At 45.9% G+C, this 9,251-nt stretch overlaps 1 non-coding gene across 1 annotated transcript; it reads right to left on the reverse strand.

The window, feature by feature from the left end:
* Positions 1–719: 719 nt before the first annotated feature.
* On the reverse strand, positions 720–810 carry trnar-ccg (transfer RNA arginine (anticodon CCG)). Its single transcript is given in 2 exon segments — positions 720–755; positions 774–810. It is a non-coding gene; the product is annotated as a tRNA-Arg (tRNA).
* Between the last annotated feature and the right edge of the window lie 8,441 nt (positions 811–9,251).

Raw genomic sequence — 9,251 nt, forward strand, 5'->3', positions numbered from 1 at the left:
GGGAAACACACATTGACAGTTTTTAAACAATCTAAGCTCTTGCGGGAACAGTTGATCTAACAATGTGATGATGTCACGGGGAAGGTGTTAACGTCCTGAGCTGTCGCGAAAGGCTGCCGGCACAAATAGTTCGCAGAAAATCAGAATTGTAGTCATTTGTGTTACTTGTGAGAATGACTTTTTCTGTGTGGTTGTATTTTTTGATGCAGTCCATTACAGAGAAACACACACGGCAAACTGAGAGCCTTAGAAAATAAAATGGACAACACAATGGATATTTGTGTCAGAAATGTATCGACAACCAGAAAAAAAGTTCTTTCACCTCCCTCAGCGTTGACATCGCCGGGTTCTGAACATCTACCACGCACAAGTTGAGACCACGATAGCTTCTCTCCACCAATCAGAGGGCAAAGGACAGCAGGCACATGGAAAAACCACCACATGGAAATCCCCTCCAAGTTGTAAGCTGATATTTTGGGAAATATTCTCTACATATATGTTTCCATTAGACGTAAATGGAGGACATTGGATCTGTCTAATCAGTGCCGGACCACAGAGCATCCTTCCGACAGTTAATATTCGCTGAGATGTCTCTCCCGATATTCCACGCAGACAGAACTGGATGACAGGATTGAACCCGCGTCCATGGGACTGTGAGCTAACAGCCCCACTCATTAAAAATGAAGCACACAGCAAAGATATATCCGTTGAACGGCAAACGACCGTGGCAGGACTCGAACCTGCACTCTTCTGATTGTTCCGATGTTTCTTTTCCGGAATCAGACGCCTTCTCCATTAGGCCACACGGCCGGCAGCACTGGAAGCCAGTGAACGCAATTGTCACCACGACCACACACACATCACTGTTATATCCTCCGTCGGTTCCTTCAGATATATATCCTGGAACTCACTCTCTAACATCACGTGGGGGAACCACCACCAGAATTATTGCAGCGGTTCGTGAAGACGGCTCGCCAGCAGCTTCCCATTCGCAGTCACTTGTGGACAATGAATGCAGGCCTTGCAGAGTGAATACAGCAGAGTCTTGGAAAGTGATTCACACAGCTAATCAGCTAAGGAAACCTTGGATGTCGCAAGAGTTGGTGAATGTAATCAAGAAGAAATGAAAAGAAACCAATGTCAGGTTTGGGAAGCCAACATTAAACGGAGCAGTTGAAGGTTATAGAGAAGCTGGAAAAGAACTCAAGAGGGGAATTAGGAGAGCCAGGAGGGGCCATGGAAAGTTCTTGGCAAGTTGTATTAAGGAGAATCCAAAAGGATGCCATACATAGATCAAGAGCAAGAGGATAACTTAAATAAAAAGAAGGGATGATGTGCTTGGCGGCCGAGGATGGGGCGAGGTCCAAAATGAGAACATTACGTCGGTATTTACAAAGGATAGTGAGATTAATATTGAGCGTGCAATATGATGGCGCATTTTGAGATGAAGAAAGAGGTATTGTTGTGTCTCTTAAAGAACATTCAGGTGGATAAGTCCCCAGGGCCTGATGGGTTATACCCCAGGGTATTGAGAAAGTACCGCTGCCGACGGCGGTATCAATTGCACGGAGGGTGCGATAGAATATGGCAGAGCCTCGCCCTGAAATTGCCCTGAGATTGTCTCACAGATCAATGTCACCTCCACGCCCCGCCCCTTCCCCCGTGACATCCTTCCACCATGTTCTCCTCCCGACGACGGGCAAATGCCGGGTTTTGTCGAGTGACTTCAGGCAAACACTTTCATTTCATGATCAGAACCTTGAAGTCTGATACTGGAACTATTGCCCTCAAGGAGTTCATCCTCCCTGGACAAAGAGTGCTGCATGTAAATGTATTTAAGATATCCGTTATTTTTACAGATCTGTAAGCTCCCCCAATTACCTTCACCCGTTTTCCCAATGAATCTTCCACTCCTCTCCCCAACTGCACCTTCCCGAACTGATTAAATGTTTGCAGACTTTCTGCTACAACCTCGAACAGAATCTGCCGGACACCCACTCTCCCTGTGAAGACATTTCAATCCTCCCACGTCCGCTGCCTTTCGTTTACTCTTGCAATCTCTGCATTTTCTAATTTGGTAACAAGTCGAGCTCTGGAAATGCAGTTATTTCTCTCACAACTTTTTGAAATGTTATTATTACCCTGACATCGTTGAGTCAGCGATTCGTTCGTGACACAGGTGGTGTCTGTCCAGAGTGAATCCTTGTCGAGCGGAGAACAACGTGCAATTAGTGCAGGATTGGTGTGGGTGGGGTGGCGAGGGCACTGTGGGGCAAAGTGTCTGTGTTATCTCAGTCAACGCAACCTGCGGCACAGTGTATGTATGAATTAGAATCTCCTTATTTGGGCCATACACTGATCAGAAAAGTTTCTCTCTCTCAATCCCTGTGCGACTGTTTAGAAATCCATGAATCACTTATGCTTTGCTAACCCTGCTTTGATGATGTCCATGCACTGTCACCAAATTGTGAACGTCTGCCCCCAGCTGCCTCAGTTCCTACCCCATGAAGTATGATCATTTGGTCTCTGTTTTCGCTGCTCGATTCCTCTTCCTCCATTTCCCGCCTCTGCTCTGCCATTTTTGCCGGTCTCACACTGCGTCCGATTGTCAGCGCCCACGGGGTTGACCAGAAATTCCATTCTCCGCCACCCACCAAGTGTATTTGTTTCAATTTTACCCGCCCTCTTCAGAAAAATAACAGAACATATTGGAAAAAGGAGCGGCAGCTGGGCTGAGTCTCCCTCCACTCAGGGGAGAAAATGTCCTCCAGCTCTCCGTGTCCTCTCCTTGGGCCACCTTCCGATCGATGTGACCGCTGCCGCATTCGGTTCACTGGCCTCGCTATTGCGAAGCAACTGTGTAAATGCAACTTCGACAAATATTTTGGTTGAAATGGATGAGGTGAGGTACCTGCGGTTCCTTTATCCCGCATTACGGTAAAACTAATAATCAGGTTAATCAGACGCGATTTGTCAACAACCAATCCGTTTGTTCTTTTTGGTATTAACTTGTGCTAAACTTCTGAACACAGAATGTCACCCATCCGTTTACAGACACCTTTGTGCGGTTTCGCACATCAGCGAGTTGGGCGCTGCTTTGCCCGTTACATTTTACCCTCAAAGCCCTCATTATTCGCCATTCAGAATTTCAGTCCAGGCCCATACAGTTTTGATTCCGTTCTCGTTTTGACCACTACTTTCCCTCTTCGTCTACCTCACGAGCCCCGCACTGAAAACATGATTTGATACCCTGAACACTTCAACCCCTCGACTCCCGTCCCCCTGCACTGCTGCTCACGAATTCAAATCTGCTTGCACCGTTAGGACGACTCCAGCGGCTTCACCTTTCCCACTGAACTTATGCTGATTTTAATTGTCCCCCATATGAATTGACGTTATATTGTTCCGGATTAATGACCCATATTTCCCAATAACTTTCCTGTTCCTTCCCCAAGTGTGTGTTTTCCATAAGGTTCTTATTCGTGCAGACACAGACATCTCTGTGTGGCTGACGCTCTCGTTCACATTTGATCGACATGTGATGATTTGTTGCCACAATTTGAGGAGTAAATATTGCACCGACAAAAGTGTAACCAGACTTATGACAGGAATCACGCTGTTTTGTTGTAAAAACATCCCCTGGTACGTTGCTTAACCCTTCATTTATTGAATATAAGGTACCATGGGGCTGCGACACAAAGTCAGTTACCCCAACTAACCCCGCATGGGTGGCATTCGGCTGGATTCACCGCTGTTTCCTCAGCTCCCAATGTTCTTGATATCACTGCTCAACGCTCTGACAGTAGGTCACATGTTAGCGACCAGTAGAGTCCACAAGAGGGTGAGAAGCAGCAAGAATCATGTGAATTACAATGACGCCGGGATGGAAAACCAATGCAAGTCCATCATCTTCCTCTTTGCAATATCCGGCAACTTCATGCTGCATTGGATGACGTGTTTCGTATTTTTCATGTCAATCCCAATTAAAAGGCGTTATTATTCAACTGGTTTCTACGGCCCGTTGTTGATCGCGGACTGAAGCCGCGACATGCTGCTGATTCTGAGCGGTTGCACAAACAGTTATATTTATGCGGTGACTCAGTCCAAGTTCAGACAGGAGCTGAAGCATGTGATCAAACATCCGCTTAGAACAATGAGGACGTCAAGGAAAGAAATAATGTCTGAATTCCGAGCATTAGGCCCCAACAGCATTTCATTTCCCCCTTCACCTGAGTCCAGCGATTTTTTGGTCTGCTTCAGAAACATCTTTCTGCAGCATCCGGAAATCTTGCGCAGTTCTGTGTTTTAAGTGAGTGAAAAAGATCAAAGAATTCGTCTCAGATGACTACAAGCTGACCAGGTTATGGAGGTAAAAGGTTACCTTGTACACAGGTACATTCAAAACCTTTGGATGAATGGAACATCCAACGTTTGGTTCTAATCTACCGTCAGTCAATTGAGGAATTGGTGTTACAGTGTGAAAAGAAACACTTATAAATTTTGGACAGGAGGAGAATACAAACCATCTGCGGATCAATTCCGAGCAATGAAGCACCGATTCTGATCAAGGTCACATGTTCAATTCCCTTTCTTTTTATTGCCGGCGACCTCGCCTCCAGCAGCAGCGCTGGGATCATTTATTTTCGAACTTTGGGAATAACGTTTCTCGTCGTGAATTCACTATTTGTCTGTGGACAGTGGTTTCCAGCCGCGCGTCCAACGGACGGATGGCAGATGGATGTTGTTTCCAACGGCAAATATCTTTGTCTTGTCTATTATAACCGCAGATCAATGGGAAAGTGCCAGGGACATTTCTGTCAACACTGACGTTTCCAGCTGCGAGATTTAAATGTCGCTCTGAACGTGGTTCTTCCTGCAACGACTCCCCCGAACATACATGTGACCAGGTTTTTTTTAAGTGGCGAATCTCTTGCGCCATTTGTGCAGTAGCCAGTTCTGTTGGATACGCCCTTCAATGGTGTACTACTTGCGTTCTCTATCGCTAATTGAGGCTCTACCTGCAAACGGATGTGTCGAGAACATGGATTGCTCATTGAAACAGGCCGGATTCTGAATGGGGAGGAGCGCGGATGCTTTATGACGGAGATGCAGACAGTTTGTTATCGAATATCATGAAAGACGAATAATAAGTTCCATGTGAGTCGTCAGTCGATTTCCAACACCTCTCGCTTTTGTCGGAAACTCAGTAAGGGAGGAGAGGTTGGTTGAGATTCCCAACGATCCAGATTATTACTATTAAACTGTTGGGGATTTCTGCGTGGTCCTGGGGACAAATAGGAACGTGTTTGTTGCAGGATGGAATGAAATTTTATCCTACCGCCTGGTACAAAACAATGCTCACCTGCTTCCAGATCTCCAGCAGCTGAATCTCACGGAAGAGCGGGTCATTATAAAGTTTCCCCGGGCGATCATACAGCAGCCTCGGGGTCCAGTGACCTGGATCCTGCAGCAGAATGTATGAATGTGAACCAGCAGTCCCTGTTCCCTATAACACAGATCTCAATGACACGCTGAAGGCCACATTGGCCATTAGGTACTGTTGACCAGGTCTTGGAATTGGCAGTCGATGTGAGAGGAGACAGCTCTTCAATGGACGAGGAAGAAGTGGGACTGATTGGTTTTGAGTGGGATTTATTAGATTGGGGTGAGATTGCAATGACTGGGTGACAAAAGTTTGAAATTAATTTGGTATAGATCGGGATTTGATGGGAGGTACGGTCACGGTGGGCAGAATGGAATTCCCGTGTTATCCGGCTCCATGGAACAGAAACAGCGTTAACTCGGGTGGTCAATTGTTTTTTCCAGTCAAACTGTTCCTGCACCATCCCTTCAAAGGTCATCAGGTCCCATACATTCCGAGTTTAAAGAGGTCAATGCTGCTGGACAGTTCTGTCGCTCATATAAGGGACAGAGTCAGAGTGTTTTGACGGGTGAAGTTGGAACTGTCTATATCAAGGGGTCACTGTCTGAGGATAAGGGCTGAATCAGTCAGAGGAGACGGAAAGAATTCTCTTCAACTACAGGAAGAGTATCACTGGAATTCTGCGCCTGAAAGCTGATGAGGCTCACTCGCTGAACATAATTGCGCCAGTCATGAAATTTCATTGGAAATTAAACGAATCACAAGTGTAAAGTTAGTGCAGGAAGTGGTCCTGAAATAATGTCTTGGCCATCGTTCCGTGACTGGTGGAGCTCTTGTCTGCTGGTATATTTATTTTGTACTTATTTTAAGCAACGGGTGAAGATCTTCCTGCACAGGCTCATCAAATTCCACGTGGGAAGAGTGGAAATAAACTGCAATGCAGTATTATCACATTCTCCCGCCGACCGTCAGTATCGAACGAATTTGTTCTGCGTGTGAAATGCAGAGTTAAACTTGTGATTTTTTCATTCAACTACTCCACGACGGGAACAGCGTGGGTCTGAAAAGAGAAAACCTGCCAGGTCAATATATTCCCTGCGTTCTCTGGTGTGGTAAAGTGCGGGTTGATCAATATTTCTCCGCCGACACTGTTGCAGCAAACATTCCCAGCGCAGCACAGCCTGGATCTTCTCTGAATGGGTCAGTATCATAATCAGGTTCATTGTCACTGATATATATCGTGAAATTTGTTGTTTTGCGGTAGCGGTACAGAGAGAGACAAAAAGACATATCAATTCCGATAGGTTAGAAAAAGTAAATCAACAGTGCCACAGAGGATTAGTGAGGTGGTGTTCATGGGTTCATGGTCCGTTCAGAAATCATTCGCACTTTCTGAGATCACTGCCATGGGCTCCTCTTCCATTTACTCTGAGTCCCACAGCTTCTACCACTCACCGTCCACACGAGAGCGTCTGCTCCTCGGACACACTGATCCCATGGAGAATCGAATTTAAAATTGCAATCATTGTGGCGACGTTCATTTCCGAGAAAGGTCCATTAGTCAGGAAGCAGGGAAGCAGAATTCAATACTTAGGTGCCAGAAAAATGTCGCAGCCTTGTTCCGGTAAATGTCTATCTCGGGGTAACCTGGGAAAAGTCGAGGCGGAAGTCACCGTCACGGGATCTCCGACTGTTCCGGGCAACATCTGGAACAGTTGGGACCAGTAAATGGGGTGGACAGCACGACGTGGCAGCGGCGTGATACAATTTCATGAAGCGCATCTTCGGTATTACAATCCAGCGGCAGTTATAGGTCAGGAGGACGAGTGGTGTTCAGTGCTCGAAGGACTGATGGTGCAAGCCAACACTGCCGGCAGTAAAACAGGAAATGGATACGAAGGATGAGTCAGTGGCTAAATTACATGCCGGTGTGGGATTCGAAGCCAAATCTCTGCGACATGAACCAAGCACCTGAGATCACTTGGTCAAGCTGAAGGCCAATGTCACCGTTCTGTGCTGGTTACGACGCTAACGTAAACCCAAAAATCAATCCTCATTTTCTGTCCACGGAAAAGAGCAAATTTGACTCAAGAGGTTTTAATTGCATTTCTTACTGGAGCAGGTGATTCTGGATATTTACTGAAATGCCACAAATCCAGTGAAATGGCAGGATATTGGCTGCGTTCAACGCTGTTTATTTTGTCGCCAGAGCTGGGAGGTGAGGATGAAACACTGCGGGAATCTATGTTTAAATGTGTTTCCTTTCGATAAGAAGAGAATTCTCAGTTACCATCCTGGACACTGTGAAATCCCCAGTATCTCCGTCCACGGATCTCCGCAACATCAGCACAGACTGTATCACTTCATAAAATTAACTTTTCTGCAAACACGACCTGCGCAGATGTTACATCGTAATAAACAAATGCAAAGGCCTCGTTAAAAGTAGGGTGTGATTCCTGAGGTGGTCACGTGGATGAGCTGTGAATGACGTTGAGCAAGACTCTTTGTTTGGAAGCGACAGTCCGTGTGCGAATGTGTAGGGCGAGTCTGGGTGTGAGAGGACGCCGGCACCTTGAATTTGCTTCCTTTCCAGTCGTGCAGATATTGCTTCAGTAAAAGGACAACACCCAGAAAGGCCTGGAAATTCAGGTGACAGCTGTAGGAATATCAGCGTTTTTTCCAAGGACAGTGGAACTGCATCCAATTTTGCAACAAAATATAACAGCTCAATGCTCAAAAAATTATCTGAACTCGTCCCCTGGTCGCTTCATGGAAATTAACGTTAAATTGCGTTAGAAATGAAATTTTTAACGGACAGAGAGAGAGGGAGAGAGACAGATAGACAGACAGGCAGGCAGAGACACAAGTGAGATTACAGATGCTGGATCAACGCACATAAAATGCTGGAGGAACTCAGTGGGTCAGGCAGAGTCTGGGGAGGGAAATGATCAGTCGAGGTTGAGAGTGTGTACACAGTTTGGGGGTTGACGAACGCAGCTGATGTGGAGCGTCTGCTGTAGACCATTGGTCTCAAGAAAATTTCCTGCTTGAAACGTCTCTGAGATATCACAAGATCGCGACATGGAAAATGACAAGAGTTTGTTGTCTGAGGTTGGCCATGCATCAGTGCGCGCACTGTTGACATACTGATGATCAGGAAGGTCACTGCCTTTCAACTGGGGTCGAGCTTTTGCGGAAATCAGGTGGACTCCAGTTTTAAGTCTTACGAACCAGCAACAAAATAAACACACTGAGTCATGATTCAGCGTCAAAAACTACTTTATTAATAGCTACTTATGATAATAAGAAAAATAAAAGTAAAATGTTAGAATGTAAGAAGTAAAAATGTTAAACCTTAAACATTAACCCCAAAACTGAACTCGTCGTGTGTGTGTGGCAAATTCCCAAACTCCAAGTCCAGGAATGGTTCTTAAAGTTCCAGTCAGCAAGCCATAAGGTGAAACATGAGCAAAGGCTTCTTCAACAACCAACGTTGTCTGAAGATAAGACGTACATGTAGAGAGAAAATAGTGAGTAATTACGAAATCCAAATGTTCCACGATGGAACCCAAACAACACCTTACTCCTTCCTCACCGCAAGAAGCATCCGAATCGTGGTCGTCCACACAAATACCTGTTTCCTTCGACAGGTCAACAACAGTGAACTCCACTGCGTCGTTCCATAGTATCTGCCACCCCGAGAAGCATCCGAGACGTGGCCGTCCACACAAACACATGTTTCCCTCCAGAGGTTAACGACAAAGTGTACTCCACCGGATTACTCCAGAAATCCATATGTGGATTGCAGTGACAGACACAGTTATTGTTTCTCATCCATCGATAGAGAAACTAGCAGGCTGGTGTCTCA

The sequence above is a fragment of the Pristis pectinata genome, chromosome 18 (assembly GCF_009764475.1).
Source record: "Pristis pectinata isolate sPriPec2 chromosome 18, sPriPec2.1.pri, whole genome shotgun sequence".
In the NCBI taxonomy this organism is placed as follows: domain Eukaryota; kingdom Metazoa; phylum Chordata; class Chondrichthyes; order Rhinopristiformes; family Pristidae; genus Pristis; species Pristis pectinata.